The 22,713-nt window shown below is 49.8% G+C and overlaps 2 pseudogenes; both read left to right on the plus strand.

The window, feature by feature from the left end:
* Positions 1 to 756: 756 nt before the first annotated feature.
* Positions 757 to 1,996, plus strand: LOC136511629 (pentatricopeptide repeat-containing protein At4g14170-like; annotated as a pseudogene).
* Positions 1,997 to 8,966: 6,970 nt separating this feature from the next.
* LOC136510869 (probable carboxylesterase 17) lies at positions 8,967 to 19,146 on the plus strand (annotated as a pseudogene).
* The last annotated feature ends 3,567 nt before the right edge of the window (positions 19,147 to 22,713 follow it).

The following is a 22,713-nucleotide window of genomic DNA, read 5'->3' on the forward strand; positions in this document are numbered from 1 at the left end:
AGCTCTTGAAGGTATATCTGAAAACTTTGAAACATTATATTTAGTTTGAGGAAAATGGAAAAAATGCTTACAAAAATATAGAAACTTCCCTACACATTTTAATCGATGTAAACATGTTTTGAAAACTTTCCACGTAAAAGCACAACATACAACTTGCATGAATGTACTCGGCATAAATGTATGTTGCATTGCTTTTCTATTGCATCTCATATTTTTTGTTATAAAAAGTTTGAAAACATATTTAAACATCAATTAGAATGTATGCAAATTTTTTATTTTATAAGATATTTTTTCCAAGAGATAATCTATTTTTTAGAAGCTAATAAAGATTTTTGCATGAGCTCTAAATTTTTTATTTGGATTTTGTTTTATCCTAATCTGTCTTAAAGGTTTTTTTTGGAATTTTTTTAAGCTTAGAAATTTTTCCAAGTTCAAAAATATTTGATTGTTTAACTAAACAAAGGAAGAAACCGCCTTACAAAACCACTTTTAAACCAAGTAGATTTTAAACGTAAAATATCTGGTTTTAAAGTTTATATAATGTTGGAAGGTTAGAGCAACTCTAATAGACTCTCTCCGTACTCTTCAACTACTTCTTTAATTGATTATCTAAATATAGTCATCTTCTATTATAGATTTCTCCCTCTGCAGTGCAAAAAAAATATAGAAAAATTGCTGAATAGTAAAAAGATATAGAAAATAATTTGTATTCAAATGCTTCTCTAAATAATGCTCTCTCCTTGCGCTGGATGCCGGATGCCGCCTTCCCCCGCCACCACGCTTGCCTCCTTCAACTCCCTCCTCGCGTCGCTAGCGTGCTCCGGCCGCCCCGCGCAGGCGCTCCGCACGTTCCGGGACATGCTCGCGCAGGGCGTCCGGCCGGACCACTTCACCCTGCCCCCCGTGCTCCGCTCTTGCACGCTCACTGGCGCCGCGGGCCTAGCTTCCACCTCCCACGCGCTCGTCGTCAAGCTCGGCGCCCAGGAAAACCTCTTCGTGGCGTCTGCGCTCGTGCTCTGTTACGCGGGCCTGTCGAACCTCCCGGACGCACGTAGGCTGTTCGACGGAATGCGCGAGCGGGACGCGGTCCTGTGGACTTCCATGCTGTCCGCCTACGCGCAGGGAGGGGAACCAGGCGTGGCGCTGCTGTTCTTTGGTAGCATGGTGGCAGCAGGGATAGAGCTGGACGCGGTGGTCATGGTCAGTCTGCTGCTCGCTTGTGGGCAGCTCGGATGGCGCCGCCATGGAAGAAGTGTGCACGCCTGCTGTTTCCGGAGGTTTCTAGGGATTCCACTGTCCCTTGGGAACGCACTTGTGGATATGTACGTCAAGTGTGGGAACTTTGCATTCGCCGAGAGGGTATTTGCTGGGATGCCTAGGCGGGATGTTATCTCGTGGAGTGCGCTGATACTTGGTCATGGTTTGAATGGGCATTCTGATGTTGCATTGAGACTCTTGGATAGAATGGCAGCTCAAGGAAACTTGGTGCACATTCAGGCATGGTGGACAAAGCATATGCAATCTTCAAGGGGATGAAACTGTGGGGTATTGAGCCTGAACTGAAACACTACTCTTGTATGGCTGACACGCTTGGGAGAGCAGGGCATGTTGTTGAGGCTGTGAAGCTCATAGAGGAAATGCCTTTTGAGCCCGACGAGGCCATGCTTGGAGGTGTACTGGCAGCCTGCCGAGTGCATGGAGAAATGGAGTTTGCTGAATTGGTTTCAAAGAGATTGATGGACATGTCTCCTGGAAAGAGTGGCTACTATATGAGCTTGGCAAACATATATTCAGATGCTGGGAGGTATAGTGATGCAGAGAGAATAAGAGGCTTCATGAAAGAAGTTAAAGTCAACAAGCTTCCTGGATATAATTCAGTTGAATTAGATGCTGATAGGTTCCATATAACAAGCAATTGAGTCTGAAGTGCTTGAACAAAAGCTACTCTGTTGGGGCACACACCTGACTACTGCAGTGTATGCATTAAATTAAAGGGTAAAGAGAATAGAGTACGGTATACAATAGTGGAAGAAAGAGGGAATGAGATGCATTGGCAACTCAGGGTGAGTATACAATAGTTAGGCTCAGTGTTTCGTGTTACTGTATTGTGCTAAAATGTGAGGAAACCACTTCTTGAGATGATATGGACAGGTTGATAGAGGTAAAGCATGATGATCACAAATTGAAATCGCACAATCTTTCAGTGTCTTTATGTCAAGGACGTCAGGTCCGAGACTAGCAGGACCCTGGCTACGGAGTTCATAGCCGCGACCCGTGGTAGCTGGGTGAGGTTTTGCCCCTCAGCTCCAGTCGGTTTGGAGGAAGAAGAAGAGAGATTAGGTAATAGTTCTTGCTTGATTCTTATTCATCCTGATGACTCTCATATATAGGCCATTCAGCACTACAAATTGGAGCTAATTGCTCCTAATTCTAAGGCCTTGATCGGCTATTATTTCCTTCTATCTACTTGCCATTTCTTCCTGACCTGCATGCTGGGTGATCACGCCATATCCTCAGCTGGCGCGCCTGCCTGCATGGTGACCGCGCCCAGATCCTCAGTGGCTCTGTGGCCATCCCGGGCGCACCGTTTCCTTATATAGGCGTGGCCCCCACATGACATCTCTCCCTCCCCCCCTCGACTAGCAGCTTGTCCTCGAGCTGGAACGTCGGGTACTTGTGGAGGAAGGAGTCCACATCTTCCTAGGTTGTAGAGGCCGCAGTTTTGCCCTTCCATTGGATGAGCACCTATCGAACGCCGCGGGCCAGGTGGATGTGCAGTGCTCGTTCAGGCTCCGGAACAGCGGCGCCGTTGTTGATGACCGGGAGAGGTGGCGGTGTAGCCGGCGGATCACCGATGAACTTCTTGAGGAGGCCGATGTGGAAGACGTCGTGCAGCCGAGTGTGCGGCAGCAAGGCGAGGCGCATGACAACCTCATTAATGAGCTCGGTGGCGCGGTACGACCTGAAGAAGTGGGGCTTGAGCTTCCCTGTGGTCGCCGGGGGCAGTGAGGTGGTCGGGCGATGGCGTAGACGGAGTAGAACCCAGTCGCCCACTGCGTAGGAGATGTGCCGGTGCAACTTGTCGTAGTGCAGCTTCTGTACCGCCTGGGCTTGTTCAAGCCGGTAGCGGACGTCCTCCAGAAACTCGTCGCGGTCTGCCATGTTCTTGGCGACGGCAGCGACATGAGTCTCGCCCGGCTCATAGGACCGAATGGTAGGCGGGTCTCGGTCGTAGACCACCCGGAACGGCGTGGCGCGGAGCGAAGTTTGATAGACCGTGTTGTAGATGTATTCCGCCCATGGCAGCCAGTGAAGCCACTGAAGAGGCCGGTCGTCGGTGAAACAGCGAAGGTGCATGACAATGACATGGTTGGCTGCCTCCGTCTGGCCATCCGATTGCGGATGAAAAGCCGTTGTCATGTGCAGCTTGGCGCCCATGAGGCGCATCAGCTCCCTCCAGAACTTGGAAGTGAACACCGGATCGCGGTCGGACACCATCGACTGAGGCATGCCGTGGAGTCGAACAATGTCAGTGAAGAAAGCCTAGGCCACTGACTCTGCAGAATACGGGTGAGCCAGGGGAATGAAGTGGCAATACTTGTTGAAACGATCCACCACTGTCAGTATGACAGATTTTCCCCCGACGCGTGGCAGCGCCTCCACGAAGTCCAGACTGATGTCGGCCCAGACTGCCTTCGAGACCGACAACGGCATGAGCTGGCCAGCCAGATGAAGATGTTCCGATTTGTATCGCTGGCAGGTGGAGCAAGCTCGGACATAGTCCTGGACCATGTGGCGCATGTCGGGGAAGTGGAAGTCACGGCGGAGGCAGTGCATGGTGCGCTGCACACCCTCGTGGCCGTCCTCGTGCACGGCGGTCATGATTTCCAACAGTAGTAGGGACGCCAGCGGAACGTAGAGGCAGGAATCATAGGCCACCATGATGTCGATGAGGGACCACGGCACCGCCGGGGTGCCTGTAGTGATCTCATCCCGGATGGCGACGAGGGCCGGATTAGTGTCCTGAGCCTAGCGGAGGCGCTCGACGCGGAGATGGCGAGGACAATGCCCTCTTTAGTGTCACGGCGTGAGAGGGCATCAGCCACCGTGTTCGTAGCGCCGGGTTTGTACTCAATGGTGAAGTCGAACTCGAGGAGCTTGCCGACCCAATGATGCTGTGGGATCGTCGCGAGGCGCTGGTCGAGGAGAAATTTGAGGCTGTAGTGGTCCATGCGCACCAGGAAGCGACGTCCCTAGAGATACGGACGCCAATGACGGATGGTGTGGACGAGACCGATCAGTTCCCGTTCGTAGGCGGCGAGGGAATGGTGTCGCGGCGCGACGGGCCGGCTAAAGTAGGCGATCGGGTGTTTCTCCTAGATGAGCACTACCCCGAACCCGTGGGTCGATGCATTGCACTCGACGACGAATGGCTTGTCGAAGTCCGGTAGGGACAGAACCGGAGCCGAGGTGACTGCGGCTTTGAGGGCCTGGAATGCCGTGGTGGTGTCTGGAGTCCAGCGGAACCCTTCTTTAACAGCGTCGTGAGGGGAGCCGTAATGGTGACGTAGTCATGGACGAACTTGCGGTAGTACCCCGCCAAGCCAAGGAAGCCCCGTACTGCACGCGTCGAGCGGTGCTGGGGCTAGTCCTGGACCACATGCACCTTGGTAGGATCCATAGCGACGCCAGCCTCGGATATGACATGCCCTAGGTAGGAGATGGAGGCGACCCCAAAAGCGCACTTCGAACGCTTGACGAAGAGTCGGTGCTGCTGCAGCATGGTGAGGACGGCACGGAGGTGCCAGAGATGATCCGCCCAAGATGAGCTATTGATGAGGATGTCATCAAAAAACATGAGCACAAATTGGCGAAGGAATGGGCGCAGGACGTCGTTCATCAGTGCTTGGAACGTGGCCGGAGCGTTGCACAACCCGAACGACATCACCAGAAACTCATACAGCCCATCGTGTGTGTGGAACGCCGTCTTGGCGATGTCGGTGGGGCACATGCAGACCTAGTGGTAGCCCGAGCGAAGGTCTAGCTTGGTGAAGAACTTGGTGCCATGGAGTTCATCCAGCAACTCATCAACCACTGGGATGGGAAAAGCATCCTTGACGGTGATTGCGTTCAAGGCGCGGTAATCGACGTAGAAACACCATGACCCATCGGCCTTCTTGACGAGGAGGGCCGGGGAAGAGAAGGTTGAGGAGCTCCGGCATATGAGCCCTGGTCCAGCATGGCGGCGCATTGCCGCTTTAGCTCGTCCTTATGCATCATCGGGCTACGATCCTGGCAGGAGGATGATGCTGTGGTTGCAGCTACGAGGAGGAGGTAGCCCATGGGGCTCGACGAAGACATCGGAGAAGGAGTCAATGAGCTCGTCCAGCAGGGTGGCGCTGGCAGTAGTTGTACAGAGGCCAGGTGCGGCAGGGCCTACCATCCCATGCCAGCAGACATCATGCACATGTGGCTTGAATGTCATCGTCCGCGTGTGGAAATCCTAGAGGATCGGCCCCAGCGACGTGAGCCACTGCGTGTCAAGGACCACGTCGTAGCCAACAAGAGGCATGACGAACAGGTCTACGGTGAAGGTGTCATCGTTGATGGTGAGCGTGGCCTGGCGAATGATGCCTAGGCAGGAGACGCGCTCGCCGTTGGCCACCGTGGCCATCAGATGAGGATGGTGCTGCAGAGGAAGTCCTATGCGCTGTGCGGCTGCCTCAGAGATGAAATTATGAGTCGATCTGGAGTCAAGGAGTGCGATGAGGGACGTGTCGCCCAGCGCAACCTGGATTTGCATCGTATTGCTGAAGTGGACGCGGGTGATGGCGAGGAGCGAGAAGTGGGGGCTTGTCTCGGTGGTGCCCTCTTCAATGTCCTCGTCGTCCTCCACAACACCCTCTAGCAAGAAAAGGCGCTTGCAGACCCGATTGTGCCCCCGGCCAAACTTTTCGTCGCTGTTGTAGCAGAGGCCCAAGCGACGGCATTCCTCCTGCTCGGCCTAGGTCAGGCGCTTGACCGGTTGGCCCTCCACGTTGACTGTGGCTGGGGCGGTTGTGGTGTCCACGGGCGGCGCCGGTAGAGCAAGACGCGGTGCGGGCGCCGGTAAGAATGCTCGGGGTGCCACGTGAGGTGGAGGCGCCACGTACTGCTCCCACAGTTCGAGCTTGCGCGCCAGGCTCATAGCTCCGACGAAGGACTGCGGATTATGCACCTCGACGTCGAAGCTGAGCGGCGGTTGGAGGCCCGCGGTGAAGAGCTGGACCCGTTGTTCCTCGTCTAGGTGACCTACGCGAGGGAGGAGCGCTTGGAAGCGATCCTAGTACTCCGCGATGGTGCCGTGCACTTGCACGCCGCCAATTTGCCGAGCGGGTTCGAGCGCAGAGGAGGTCCATAGCGCAGGTGCAGCAAGTCCTTGAAGCGACGCACAACAGAATTCCGTCGTCCTGCTGTATCTGGATGTACCACATCTGGGCAGCTTCTGAAGCGACCTAATTTCCGCGAAGGGAAATCCACAGAGTCGAAGTGTAATAAGACCGTTGTAGATCATATTACCCAAATTTCTAGTCGAATACCTCATCCATACAACGATAATATCAGAGTACAAATAGAGTGAAATTACATAACTTATTACATCGCCGCATTGGCGGAATCAAAAGTAGCATTCATTCAGAACAGCTTGAAGATAAGATCGTCAACTCGAGCGTAGGAACGAACCCCTCAACCATCAAACTCCTCGGAGCTATACTCCTCAGCGGAACCTGTGTGCCAAAATTTATCAGTACGATTTGTACTGGCCCCTCCCACCCTATGAGTATTTGCTTTGTGGAAATTGGATGCAAGTTGGATATAATCAAAAGGAATCTATAAGGCTGGGGTTTCCTATGTCTTAGCATGTCAAGTATATAATAATAGTTGGTCAAGTTTTAACACCATTCCCACACCCATTCCACACCATTTTCATCCAGAGCCAGGTTTCAATCCTGGGATCTATATACCACCATCTCTATGTCATCACCACATCACCATAATACCATCGCTCAGTCGACAGGCCAACTCCCTCTCGGCACTGTCTCAAGGCCCGTAGCCCCTGGCTACGACCGACACTCTCTCACGGGGAAGAAGAGAAGGACTCATCTCACTATCTAGTTTAAGCAAAACCCAGGAAAGGTCCATAGCCGACAAGTCGGCATATGTATCGATCGATTAACCATACACTCTGCAGAGGTTTTACATAACCATAAGATCCGCCTTCCTCGCTGACTGTCGTCAACTAGGCTGATTCCGGCCACTTGCTAGCCTAGGATAATGCCACTCTACCATTCAGCCCTGGTACACCCCAAGTCTAGTCTAGGGTGGCTGAAACTGTGAGTCATGAGCCAGGTCCACAAGGTCTCCATGAAGTCTCGGAAGGGTGTGGGGGAAATCCTCTGTGCCCCATACCTCCTTACACTGTCCGCTATCAACCTAGCAGTAGTGGCAATATCCTACCAAGTAGTCCGACCGTCCCGCACCATATAGGGCGAGTGGTACGTAAGGCTTCCCGATGAATCTGAGTACTAGTAAGTCCTTAGGGATGACCAAGCCAGAATGTCCTCATCAGGGTTTCCATTTGTCATGCCACCACAGCACCTCCACCCCGGGCTCCTCCCATCACAGGTTCACACCCAGGACCACCTCATATACCATTTACCCACCACAAGAATCCATTTCCAGGGGTGCCCAGGTAGCACCACATGGCAAGACTTGCCCCAGGCTCGTTGTATACTCCAACTTGGTCGACACAACCCTCACCCTCCACACACCCAAGTCACACACGCAGCACTCTCCCCATAGTCCAGATAACACCAGTTTCCACCACGCATGTAGTATAAGCGTAGTAGAAGTATAAGTAATGAAATATATAGCAGTAAGCGTGGGTCTAGCCTAATAGCAGGGTATGAAGGGGTAAGGTTGCGTCAAGGTAAAGGCCTTCAAGTAAGCATACTACCATGCAAGTCCTATCATAGTATGATTGTAGCAGTAAAGTAAAGCAATAACAGTTCTATATTAGCCATACGTAATAGGTGCTACGAGATTGGGTGGGATGTGGCACCTTTAGTGTAGTCCTCTCCATTCTCCTCATGGTACTCACGATCCTCGTCCGTCTGGTTCTCCTCTGAGTCTGCAACGATCGTATTATAGTCGCGTTAGCGACATCTATAGAATAGCACAAAGAAGTAATGAAAATTCAAAAGAGTCAAATGCACTCAAACATGGGTTCATTGCGTAAAGCTCGATTTTAGATGAATTTTGGTCCTGGTTTCGTATTTTTTTGAGGTCATATGAATTAGTTATGAATTTCTGAAGTTTAAATCATCTTTGAAAATGGAAAAGGTTGAATTAATCCTGGGCTGACACGTGTCACATTGTGATTGGTCCACGTTGCATGCTGACGTCAGCATGACATCAACATGACGTCATTGGCTCGGCTCTGAGCTGACAAGTGGGGGGGGTCCTGCTGACGTCATCAACGTCATCGTTCTGACAGGTGGGCCAGGGTTTCTTAGGTCACTAACATGTGGGTCCGGTCAGAGTCAATGTCAAGTCAACGGGTGAGTCAACGGTCAACGGGTCAGGGTCACTGACGTGTGGGGCCAGTGCTGCTGACGTCAGCAACTGACGTCAGCATGACGTCACCTCAATTGTGTTGTTACTGACAGGTGGGTCCCGCGTGACATTGTCGTGACGTCAGCATGACGTCACTCGCTAACGAGTGGGTCCAGAGTCTCTGTGTCGCTGACGTGTGGGGCCAGGTCAACCGTTAATGTTGACCGGTCAACGTTCAACATGGATCGGGTCTGAACTGGGCCGGTTGGGCCTGGGTATGGGCTGGGCTTAGCCCGCCACGTGTCGTGCATCGGTGCAGCCACGTTACGACCTTGGGCCTCTACTGGGCTTTGGTTCATAGATTGGCCTACTCCATGTGGCTCATGGTGGACCTATGTTCATGGTCCATGGACCATAGGCTGGGTCCTCGGTGGACCGAGTCCACCCTTCCTTCCTTCGGCATGGTCTACGTGTACTGGGTGCATGTACGTGTGCGGCCGGCGAGGGGAAATCCCCTGCTTCCTTCCCCGGCATGCTCCCGCTAGTGGTGAGCTCACTGGTGAGCTCCCACAACGGCGCTAGCGCAAAATTGAGGTGGGAAAAAGCTTCACCAGTCCTCGGTGAGTACGGTGGTGGGGTCGAAGTGGCGACCGGTGCTTCCTAGGGCTTTGGCTACGGTGGTCGGCGGCTCGGCGGTGCTCGCGCGGTGGTGAGGTCACGCGTGTAGGCTCCCTGGTGGCTCAACGGGGTGGATAAGGGCTTCTACGGATCCGTGGGGGCACGGCGAGGGCGTCCAGGGGCTCAAGGCGGGGCTTCGGGTCCCCATGTGGCCGGTAGGGGCTCTACGGCGGCCACGGTGGCATGGTGGCGACGGTGAGGCACGCAGGAGCACTACGTGGCACCAACGAGGCGGTCTAGGTGTAGTCGTGGATGGGCGCGTGAGTACGCATGTTCCCAGAGGCCGGAGACGGCCTTGGCCTACGCGCTCCCGGTGTGGAGCGCCATGGCCGGAGCAGCATGGTCTGGCGGCGAGCAGGGAAAGACCGGGGCTCACCGTTGGTGTTGAAGATGAAAGGATGGCGGTGCGGTGGCGGGTCGCGGCCGTGTAGCTCCGAAAGCAGTGCAATGTAGTGCAGCGCAGCGTCGTCCGCTCTGGCTCCGGCTCCGGCGAGCTTCTTCCCCCCCCCCCCCCCCCCCCCGCAGCGGCTCCCTTCTCCCTCCTACTTCTTCCTCCTTGCTTCTTCCTCCTCCCTCTCTTGGCTCGAGTGTGCAGTGGATGGCCACTAAGTGGCGGCAGGGCGATGGGAAAGCTCTAGGGCTCTCGAGGCCGGGGCTTTTATAGCCGAGCTCCAAAGCTCTGGACGGCGATCGAGCGGTGGAGGCGCGTGCATCGCATCCAACGGCCCGCGTGTGGTTGCGTAGGCACGGCGCAAGGGGGAGACAGGGTCATGCTCCCAGCGTGACCCCTGGCCCGCACCTGCCACGCTGGTCGGGGCTTGGTCGGAGAAGGAATCGGCGTGGGGAGGAAGATGATCCTGTGGCTAGGAGTGGCTGATGCGTGGGGCCCGAGTGGCGGCGGCTGCAGGTGAGGCAGACGGGCGCGCGGGCGTGAGCGCGTGCTGGGCCGGCTCGTGGGCCACGTGCGCGCGTGCTGGGTGCAAGGCGGGCGTGGTCGGGCTGGCTGGGCCGCGAAGCCGAGCAGGCCTGGCTGCTGCGAGGCTTCCCTCTTCCTTTTCTTTTTCTATTTTGTTTTTCTTCTTCTTTGTTTTGAATTCAAATTTTGTTTTAGAATTTGAATTCAGATCTAGTGGAGTTTTTTTGTTATACAAAAATGGGAATAGTTTTCTCTTTATGCATTTATTCTTTGGTTTGATTAATAATTACTTTATGGTTTATTTCTTTAAAGGAGTTGTTAAGCATAACATAAAGCAAATGGAAATCCAAATCACAATTTGAGTTAACAATGTATGCAACACTTTATTTGTTAGAAATTAAATAAACATAATTAACAAATGACCTGCCATGCTCATGAAATTGTTTAGTTGGGTTACAACTAATGCAACACTTAGGGTTAGCTCCTACAAATGTCACTCAATATTGCATAGGATAACAACAAAAATTTTGTAGTTGTGATTTTTGGTGTGTAGATTTTTGAGTTGTTACACCTTCCTCCAAATTGTAGGAGGCCATCCAAACCTTCTCCTCCTCCATGATGCGCTGCTGGTGGAAGTAGGATTCACAACGGTTAATTAAGATGAGCAGATCGGATTTGCCGTCATACCGCGGAAAATCCAATTTATGGAATCGTGGCAGTCGGTCCTGGTGGTGCTCCCCTGTGGCGGACTTGTTGCCGGAGGAAGACGACGCCGGCTGGGCAGCATTCAGGCATTGGATCGCCTGAGAGTTGACGTCGACTGATGCCTACAGAGACTTGAGGGTGACGGCCAGGGCATCCAGAGTAGCCTGGAGGGCGGCCTCCCGGTCTCCCATGGCAGCGGCTTGGTGAGGGGTGGGCAGGGCAGAAGATGCTCGGAGCGGCGGCGGAGACGAGGATGATCGGCTAGGCGAGGAAGGCCTAGATGGTGATACCAGGTTGTCAAGGACGTTAGGTCCGAGACTAGCAGGACCCCGACTACGGAGTTTGTAGCCGTGACCCGTGGTAGCTGGGCGAGGTTTTGCCCCTCAGCTCCGGTCGGTTCGGAGGAAGAAGAGAGATTAGGTAATAATTCTTGCTTGATTCTTGTTCATCCTGATGACTCTCATATATAGGCCATTCGGCACTACAAATTGGAGCTAATTGCTCCTAATTCTAAGGCATTGATAGACTATTATTTTCTTCTATCTACTTGCCATTTCTTTCTGACCTACATGCTGGGTGATCACGCATATCCTCAGCTGGCGCGCCTGCCAACATGGTGACTACGCCTAGATCCTCAGTGGCTCTGCGGCCATCCCGGGCACGTCTTTTCCTTGTATAGGTGTGGCCCCACATGACACTTTAAGAAAGGAGAAAGAGACTGTCCACTATGTGTGGTTTGGAGGTTATAACAGCTTTTGAAACTGACATATGGCCTCCAGGTCTGTGGACACATGAGCAGAAATGTTTGGTCATGAGTCAAGACTCGTCCTATGTTCACAAGAAGTGGATGCCACTGTTGTGGGTTTATTTGCTAATCTGTTCTCTGTCACAAGCCTTGTCTTACTATATAGGACACGAGATGGTAAAATTTAAAATGATAACTAAAGAGGGTTCTATTGACTACGTTAGTCACTTAGTCTTATATGTAATAGCTAATAGACATTGTGCTGGGTCTCAATTTTTCTGGTGTATTAAGTTTCTGCATTGATTCTTGAATACTGCACAGTTCCCTGAGACAACTATTCCATGAACCGAGAAGTATCTGCAATGTGATAATATTTGTACATGAACTCGTGGAGGCGGAACTGCATGCCCATGTTAGTAAAATCAGTATTTGCCTTAAAACAATAAGAAAACTAGAAGAATGCCCCGCGCGTTGCTGCGGGAATGGCCGGTGAACTTATACTACTTATATTTACTAATATGATTGAATAAATATCATAATACATGTTAGTGGATGATTTTTAGCATTATGATATGGACAACTAAATATATGTTAGTAAATGATGTGGTTTGCTAATGTAAATAGCTTGAATGAAGACATAACGGCATGTGTTAGTGGGATGCGTTTTAGTTGATGTTGATGTGGATACTTTGCATGACGAGATAGTTGAATGTGCTAGTGGGATGCTCATGTGGACACTTTGTATGGCAAAATTAATTATTAGTGGAGTTTAAATTTATGAGTATTAAACGTCAACTTGCACAGGAGGGAATTAAATTTAAATTAGCGCAAAAGAAACTGTTTTATTAGTTTTAGAAAATACAAATTATTATTTATATTTTGAAATATATCAATATAGTTAGGTTGTAGAATAATGTACATACTCTGCAGTGAATGGAAAAGGTCTAAATGATTATAATATGCTCTATCAATTTATAAAATACAATAACTACTTCAACCTGGACCACATGGTTGTGTCATCAACGCCATTGAAAAGCTCCCCCGAGCAACAAGAGGGGGTGGAATTGTGTGTTTAATGAAAAAACATAAACCTATGGCTCAAGTAAAACTACTTGAAAACTAATAAACTAGTTCTAGCAAGATGTGCTAAGATTTTCTAATTTGCTTTCACACTTGCTCCTTAAATCCACGAAGAGTTCAGCAACATAGAGCTAATCTTATAAACTAGTCTGAGCTAATCTTATAAACTAGTCTAAGCTAATCTACAAAGTTAAAGGTCACACAAAGCATGCACAAGAATAAACACTCAATGTTGAAAGGATTAAGATGCCCAGGAGGAGGTTGAGGTAATCTAAAATTGTCACGAAATTAAAACCTTTCACTTAGTCCATTTCACCCCTTGTGCCTAGATTACGTTTCTAGCCTACTCATAAAGTTTTGCACCCTAGTTCCAACTCTATGCTAGTATGGCAATGCTAAGAATATAAACACATGAAATTAATTGCACAAATATAAATGCTCAAAGTAAAGAGAGGGTTAGGAACACAGTGATGTTTTCTCGAGGTATCAGAGACGGAGAGTCAACACTCCCCACTAGTCCTCATTGGAGCAAATGTGCAAGGGTATAGTTCCCCCTTGATCCAAACAAAGACCAAGTGCTATATATGGGTTGATTCTTCGCCATTGCGGCACAGTGAATCGCCCGCAAGAGATCATCAAGCTTTCAACACCACCAAGCCGTCTAGGTGACACTGATCAGTAAGAGTAACAAGCATAAACTCTCACTTAACCTAACCAAGCCTAATGAGAAAAATGGATGCACATTTGTTACTCTCTAAGCACTAATGAAGTTCTTAATCATGAATTAGCAAATCCAAATCACGCTAATAGGCCAAAGCTCTCTCTTGGACACACAAGGGTGTAGGTGAAACTTCAGAATGCCAAGAGAAACTCAATGCACGAGATGGAAGAGTATTTGTAGCCCTAAGCCAAGGAACTAGCCGTTGCCCCTCCACTCATAGAAAACATGAGCATCAGACCTGTCTAGGGCAGTCCTGGTCTCGGCATCGGACATGTCCAGTGAGGCTCCAATCGCTAATTCTGACAACTAGCGGTTATTATACAGCGTGTCCGGTGAGCAAGTCCGATGCTCACCGGACATGTACCTTTGCTGAGTGGAAGCTGCCGAGGAAGCATTTGCAACGCTCTCTGGTAGAATATTGTGGTGCCTAGCACCGGACACGTCCGGTGAATGCATCAACACTGTGCACGCCCATACTACACCACAGGGCCACCTGTTCGGTGCACACGTACCGGACATCAATGTGCCGGTCCTATTAATTTTCAACATAAAACCAGGGCACTGTGCACGTCTGGTGCCCCACCAAACAGGTCCAGTGCATGCAGAGCACCGTCAACTCATCCAATTCAAACACTCTTTGACTTGGGTTTTATTTACAGGGGCAAACCTAGTAAAACGGTGACAATATTATCTTTTGTGTTCTGTCAACAGCTTGGGGAAGTCAATCAATTTGATTGGACTAGCTGGTTTATCAACTTGAGTTAAGGCTAGAACTTTATGGTATATTTGGTTCATAAGACGAGGTAGGATCATCCCTTTCTAGTTTAACGTGTGTGGTTGGCAGCCGAGAAGGGATGAAATAACTACAAATGAGAATATTTCTGTAGATGTTGGACGAACTCATCCTAGAAAATATCTAGAATGCTGCAATCCTACCTGTGACATGATAATGACAATGGGACCAGTGTCAGGATAGAGCCATCCTATTTTTAAAAACTAGGATGGAACCATCCCATCCTAAAAAAAACAAGAATAATGGAGCCTTCCTATCTCACCTCACTCTTCGACCAAGCGTTACCTTAATTTCCCATTATGTGAATCCAAGGAAGGACCTTAGTTCAGGATATTGCACTATCCAAGTCTTAGTTAAGGTGCTAACTATGATTGCCGTCACCTAATTCACACCTCTCTTCTACTTCCTCAAGTAAGGCTGCAAGGTGGTGCACGAGGTGTGCGGCTGGCTGCGCGTGCTGGACGACGGCAGCGTCGACCGCACGTGGACCGGCCCGCCCGAGGTCCTCCCGATGATGCAGCCCGTGGCGCCGTACGCCGTGCCCCGCGACGGGCACACGCTGCGCGACCTCCCTGGGGACCCCAGTTTCCGGATCTACCTCCCCGAGGTCAACGGCCGCGGCCGCAAGGGCGGGCGCCTCCCCGTTATCGTACACCTCCACGGCGGCGGCTTCTGCTTCTCCCACCCCTCCTGGGTGATGTACCACCACTTCTACTCGCGTCTCGCGTGCGCAGTACCCGTCGTGGTCGTCTCTGTCGAGCTCCCGCTCGCGCCCGAGCGCCGCCTGCCTGCACACATCGACACGGGCGTCGCCGCTGTCGGAGGACGGAGCTCTTGCTGACAAGGCGGATAAGCTCCGTGAAGCCGCTGACGTCTCCCGGGTGTTCCTCGTCGGCGACAGCTCTGGCGCTAACATCAGCCACTTTACCGCCGCGCGTGTGGGCCAGGACGGCGCTGGCATCTGGGCGCCCCTGTGCGTCGCCGGTTGCGTTCTGATCCAGCCAGGATTCATGCGCGCAACAAGGAGCCGATCGGAGCTGGAGGTGGGAGACTCGGTGTTCTTCACGCTGGACATGCTGGACAAGTGCAACGCCATGGCGCGGCCGGTTGGCGCCACCAAGGAGCACCCTTTCACGTGCCCCATGGGTCCGCAGGTGGTGCCGCTCCCGCCGATGCTGGTGGCCGTCGCCGAGAATGACCTCGTCCGCGACAACCTCGAGTACTGCAACGCGCTGCGTGCTGCTGGTAAGGAGACGGAGGTGCTGAGTTTTCCAAACGGGCCAAGCCCGCAGGGCCGACACGAGCACGGTACGAACTGGCCCGATACGAAAACGGCTCGGCCCGGCAGCTACCGTGCCCGTGCCAAGCACGGCACGGCCCCGTGCCCGTGCCAAGCACGGCACGGCCCCGTGCCCGTGCCTAGGCCGCGATGCCAGCACGATGGCACGGCACGGGCACGGCCCACTTCAACGGCCGGCACGGGGGCGGCACGGCCTCGAGCCGTTGGATGGAGCCCCCCCCCCCCCCCCCCCCGCCTGCTGACCGTTAGATCTAGGGGTCGGGTGGGACGGCTTTATAAGCCAGTCGCCGCTCCTGGCTCCCCACCTTTCCAAACCCTAGCTCATTCCATCCCCATTCCAGCCGCATGGCCACATCGAGCACTCCCATCGACTGAAACCCTAGCCGCTCTCCTCTCTTCTTCCCGCTGCCCGGTGGCTGGTTAAGGCGGCGATTGCTGGCACGGGCACACGGCACGGCCTTCTACACCACTCTTCCTTCTCTCTGACCGTCGATGTAGCTTTCTCGTCGAGATTCACTACCGTTCGTCTTCGTCTCTGTCTCGTCGCTCTCATCGACCTCATCGTCGTCGTCGTTGTCTCTGGTGCTCCGTCAAGAGAGGTGAGCCATAACCCTAGATCTATTCGTTTTTGTTCTTCTTCTTGATTTCTTCATGATCTTCTATTAACCCTAGGTGTTCTTGTTGTTCTTGGTTTTAGTAGGCGTTGGCGTTGAGGGACCGGAGGCCGGCGATGACGAGATGTCGGACGAGCAGGAGGACATCAGTCTCTCCATGACCATCAACGACGAGCTGCGCCTCTGCGGGATGACTGGAGACGACGAGGACGATGTCGCTGGGGATGCCGAGGAGCTCTTCGGCCGTCGTGCTGCCGAGGAACGCTACGGCCGTACTGCTGCTGACCCACTTCCCGTCGACGACACTGACGCCCCCAACACCGGCGGCGCCGTCCAGGACGATGCCGCTGTTGATGACGGCTCCAGCAGCAGGCCTAACTGCCCTTCTACCTTAGTATGCTGGGAAGATTTCGAGAAGCTCACCAAGAAGGTAAATGGTAAGGTTGTCAAGTATGGCGCTCGGTGTCTTCACTGTCGTAAGAAGTATTCTGCGTACTCTAGATTTGGGACTGGCCACCTTCTCCATCATCAAGACTCTTGCCCTAAGAAGCGTGAGAAATGTCGCATGGCTCAGTCCCACATTACTTTCAATAAGGACAATACTATGCATAATTGGGAGTATTCGGTTGAGGTTCCTCGTGTTCAGCTTGTTCGTTTGCTTGCTAGGTTAGGTCTTCCCCTCCATCTTGGGGAAACTAAGGTCTGGGAAGATTACATAAAAACTGCTCATAACCCTAGGTACACAACTATTTCTAAGCAAACTACAACTAGAGATCTTTTTAAGTACTTCAATGAAAAGTGTGATCGTTTGATTGATGATTTGAAGAGTAATGCCATTTCATCTGTTGCTATTACCTCTGATATCTGGTCTGGAAATACAAAAGAAGATTATTTGAGTGTTGTTGGTCATTACATTAATGCTGATTGGCAACTTGAAAAAAGGGTGCTTGGCTTAAGGCTTATTGATGCATCACATAATGCTGATAACATTGTTGAACGTGTTAGTAATGTGCTTAATGATTATGTTATATTGAAGAAGTTTTTTTCTGTTACTTTGGACAATGCCTCTGCTAATACTAAAGCTATGGATAAACTGAAACCTATACTTAGAGAGTATTTGGGTGCTGATCTGTTTTTGCATCAACGCTATGCTTGTCATATCATAAACATGATTGTTAAAGAGGCTCTGGTTGCTGTTAGTCCTATGCTTAATGCTTTCAGAACTGCTATATCATTCATTAACTTTTCTAACCAGAGAGTTGCTGCATATAAGAGCTATTGCATGGCATCTGGTATTAGACCTAGGAAGTTTGGATTGGACATGGAGGTTAGGTGGAACTCTACCTACCTGATGCTTAGGCATTTGCTACCATACAAGGAATCTTTCTATACTTTCATTGAGTCTAATTATCCTAGAAAAAGAGGTGATCCCTTTCTTTTGACTCATGAGCATTGGGCTATGACAACTAAAATACTAGAATTCCTTGAACTGTTTTATGACTCAATAGTTGCTTTGTCTAGTGTGTACTATCCTACTGCCCCACTTATGGTTCATCATATTGTTAAGATTGCTATACACCTGCATAGGTATTAAAATGATGAGCATATTAGAACTGTTGTCCAACCTATGATTGATAAGTACAATAAATATTGGAGAACCATACCTGAACTTTACTGCATTGCATTTATCTTGGATCCAAGAGCTAAAATTAAAGGTTTTAACAAAGTTCTTAGGAAGTTAAATTTGCTTACTGATGCTGATTATTCTAATAAGATGGTGGAAACTAGAACTCTTCTTTTCAAACTGTATCGTAAGTATGATGATTTGTATGGCTCTGTTAGGGCGAAAAGGCCTGACCCTCCAAGCCTATCTGGTAAGAAAAGAACAGCTTGGGCTGAGATATATGATGATGATGGTGGTGGTGGTTTGCTTGGAGCTGGTTGTTCTTCTCTTCCTCCTAATCTTGATATGTCCAGGACTATTCCTGCTACTACTTTGTTACATGCAGCAAGTTTATCTAACATTGGTTCTGAACTTTCAGCTTATCTGGACTGTGACACAGTTAGCCAGATGGATGATGACTTCAACATCTTGAACTGGTGGCATCAGCATAAACTAACATATCCAGTTCTTTCTACTCTTGCTAGAGATGTTTTCAGTGTGCCTGTTTCTACCATTTCTTCTGAAGCTACTTTTAGTACCACTGGCAGGATCATTGAAGACCGGCGGTGGAGGTTGAACCCTGAAACTGTGGAGGCACTCACATGCATCAAGGACTGGGACGCTGCAGAGACAAGGCTACAACATATGGTGGAGGATAAAGAGCTCGAGGAGGTCTTTGAACAACTTTATCTTGATTAGTCATTTATGTAATGGTTCTGTAATCTTAAGACATGGATGCTTTGGACATTTGGTTGTGGATGTAATGAACAATTGAACTTATGGAGCTGATTGCACTCTTTTTCTCTGTCTAGGGTTTCTCACAAGGGTGAATTTTATCTAGACAGGTTTTTAATGAGGCAGCCATTGCACAGCTCCTTTAATTTGGTATTTTGTTATCTCTGTCTTGTGTTTTCTTCTTTGTGATTTTAGATTCATCAGATTTCAAGTTTGTTTTTGAACTGTTCTTTTGATTCGGATCTGTTGAAATGGTGATGTGATTTTAGTGCCAAGGCACGACACTAGTCCGCTGGACTACCGTGCCCTGTGGCACGGCACGGCACTATCTGAGGGCTTTAGTGCCGTGCCTAGGTTAGAGTCTGGTATAGTGGCACTACACGGCACGGCACGACATATGACACCGTGCCAGTGCCGTGCCTGATAGTGCCGTGCTGTGTAGTGCTGGTGCCGTGTAGTGTGAGTGCTGCCCGTTTGGAAAACTAAACCGTGGCATGGGCCATGCATTCTACCACAACAAGTTCGCCGTTGACATGGACCCAGCACAGGAGAGCGGACGCAGGAGCTGATTGACGCCATGGTGAGCTTCATCCCTTGCCACTGAACGCTGAAGTGCAAGAATAATGTAATTTGTCTGTGCTACGCGTGTCCACAATTGACTGAGGTCAACAAATATGTGTCAGCGTCACGTCTCGCCTACACGTGTAACTTGCGTTTGCCCCTACTACGCGCGCTATTCTACACCCTAGGTGAAGAATACTATTTTAGACCAAGCTGTTATACCAAACAGAATTCAGTACTGTTCAGTATTCGCGTTTCAGTATCGTTCCATATTTTGAGGTACCGGATGTAGTACTAACTCATACTGAATGTGATTCAGTACTACTCAGTATTTTTTTCGGGTCAGTTTTGGCTTGCGGTGTAGAATAATATTCTAGGTGTGTGTGTATATATATATATATATATATATATACACGCGCTATTCTACACCCTAGGTGAAGAATACTATTCTAGACCAAGCTGTTATACCGAACAGAATTTAGTACTGTTCAGTATTCGCGTTTCAGTATCGTTCCGTATTTTGAGGTACCGGATGTAGTACTAACTGATACTGAACGTGATTCAGTACTACTCAGTATTTTTTTCAGGTCAGTTTTGGCTTGCGGTGTAGAATAATATTCTAGGTGTATATATACACTACCCTGTAGCTGGCTACAGAATAACTTATTCTGTAGCCACCTTGAGTTACGATAATTACTATATTAATTTACGAGATTACAGTAACTTCTTAATAAGTGATTTACTATAATGTTATGGTAAATATCCCCATGTGTTATAATAACCCGACTATTGTAAATAAATTATATATATATATATATAACATTCATATGGAGGTGCATGTACGGTGAGATTTTGGATCTAATAACTGTTTTTACAATTTTTAGGGGTGCATTTGCACCTCCCTAATTTACATGTAGCTTCGTCCCTGGTTTCTATGGTCCAGGACACTGTGTCAGGGAACTGCTCTTCCACGATGCAAATTCTCTATTCTTGATCTATTCAATCATTCATAGCTCCAACCCAAGGAACCTCTGCTCCCGTTTTCTTTCTCCTCCACCACACGGGCACGTCGAGTTCCACACGCGACGGTGCACGATGACGCCACCAAGATGCAGTTAGGGGAGCTGCGAGCTGATGGGCATCGACGGCCACGGTGACCGGTGGGACGGAGCTTGAGCATGGCCACCGGCGAGAACATGGGCGAGGAGTTCTTCTCGCTCTCGACGGTGTACAACTTGACGCTAGACAGGAAGTTTGTCTCGTCCATAGACGGCGGTGGCGGATGATGGCCGCGCGCAAGCCAGGTGGGCGCTGCGAGCTGGGGTGGTGCAGTGGCATCGGATGGCCACGCGTGAGCCAGGGTGGGTGAAAGCCCTAGTTTGATTTTGGCTAATTAATGAAACCTAAGTACTAACCTTTGTCATGAGTGTCATGTGAGCAAGATTGGTACATACCAAGTGATGGAGTATGGTGATGAAGTCCATGGAGATGGAGATGGACATGTGTTGAAGATGATCAAACTCCAACTTGAAAAGAAGAAAGAGAAAAATAAAAACAAGGTTGATCAAGGCAAATGTGTCAAATAGATTTTTGTTTTGGCACTCAAGACACCATAGAGGGTGTGAGTGTATTTAGGATCAACAGTCGTACTATAAAGAGGAGAAATCTTTGGCTAAATGGTTTATGGAGTGTCACTAGATGACATGATTCATGCATTGCATTTAGAAACCAGGTGTGCTAACTTTGACCCTTGTAAAATGCTTTAAAAAATACTAACACAAGTGCACACAAGTTCTACGCTTTGTGGTTAGCAAGTTGAAAGCAAGGGCGAAGCGGTTGAGGAGATAGAAAAAGAAAAGATAGTCACTGACCGGACGCTGCACCGGACATGGGACCTGACCCTAGGTAGCGTCCGATCAGTTATAAGCAGGGGTGCTACTTGTCCGAGAGCGGGTAGAAGGACCGGACGCTGGCTCGGGACCGACCGGCGCGTCCGGTCACAAATTGCATGGAAGCGTGGTGGCGCGATCGGACGCATGGGCGCGTCAGGTCGTCTCTAACCTGACGCGTCTGGTCAATGGAAATCGGCTCTGGAACCTTTCTGTTCATGACCTGATGCCGTGTACTCCATAGTTCAGTCAATCAAGGAGTGAGTCCGATCCTAACTTAAGTATTCATGCGATCGGGAGCTAGCCGTTAGAGATGAACAAATGACATTTAAAGGGAGGACACATGGCACGCATCGGCTTACCGGACGCTAGGGTGCATCCGGTCAATGAGTCTGGTCAGGTTAGCGAGCTCCCAATGGCTCTTTGAGCCAAAGGGGCTCTATATATAGTTTTTGGCCAGCTTGGGGCTCACTCTCTTGGCACATTGATATACTTGACATCCTTATAAGCCTAAGCAAACACCTCCCACTCATCTCCATCATTGATTTATTATCATAGTGAGATTGGGAGTGATTCCTAGTGCTTTTGCTTGAGTGATTGCATCTAGTGGCACTTGGGGATCGTTGTGGCTGTGGATTTCTTGTTTCTCTTGGTGGTTGTCGCCACCTAGACGGCTTGGAGTAGCGGAGGAGCTTCGGCATGTGTTGGTAATTGTTCATGGCTGGCTTTGGTGATTGTGAGGGGTCTTGCACCTTCTCCGATGAAGAGCCGTAAGGTAGCTCTAGTAAATTGCTCGTATCATTGAGTTACCTCACTTGTGGGTAGGTTCTTGCGGCGCCTCTTGTGGTGGGCTAGGTGTGTGATACCTATTAGCCGCCGAACCATCAAGTGTTGGTCGACATAATGGGGACTAGTGTGCCAGCAAGCACGTGAACCTTGGGAGAAAAATTGGTTGTCTCTTGCCCTTTGGTATTCTCCTGGTGATTGAATTGGTATTCATCTTGTGATTGGTTCTTCCCTCGACACGGTGGTATAATCACCATACTCACTCTTTTACATCCCTTGCAAACTAGTTGTCAAGCTCTTTAGTGTAATTACTTTTGAGAGCTTGTCTTGCTTGCTAGTTTAGTATCACCTAGTGGAGCTCTTTAGTGTAGACTTGTTGAGGGCTCTTAGTGAGTAGTGACATAGTCATTGTTTGTGCCTAATGATCATAGCAACTAGAATTGTTGAATAGGTGGCTTGCAACCCTCGTAGAGCTAAAGCAAAATTGAATTTCGCCATTTAGTGTACTAACCTCTTACTCTAGTGTATTTGTAGAAATTTTTATAGGCTATTTACCCCCTCTAGCCATTTAGGACCTTTCAAGGTGGGATGACGTTGCCAGACGGCCACGCGTGAGCCAGAAGGGCGCGGCGAGTCGGGGTGGGGTGGCGACAGTAGACGGTCGCAAGTTAGGCGAGCACGGTGAGCTGGGGTGGGCCGCGGCGATGGGTAGGAGGAGTCATGGGATCTGAGAGCGTGGGGAGGGTGCCGGCCCCAACGTACTTTCATTTGTTTCTTCGTGTTTGGATCCTCATGAATATGTCATTTCTTGACTAGAAACCGTTTCTCCAATTCTGTCTCCTCAATAACTCTCTTACCACATCAGCAAAAAGCTAAGTTGGCATAACAATAAATGCACATAGAAACTATATGGTAGTACAAAGGACTCATTGAGG

This window comes from Miscanthus floridulus, chromosome 16, assembly GCF_019320115.1.
Source record: "Miscanthus floridulus cultivar M001 chromosome 16, ASM1932011v1, whole genome shotgun sequence".
Lineage (NCBI taxonomy): Eukaryota > Viridiplantae > Streptophyta > Magnoliopsida > Poales > Poaceae > Miscanthus > Miscanthus floridulus.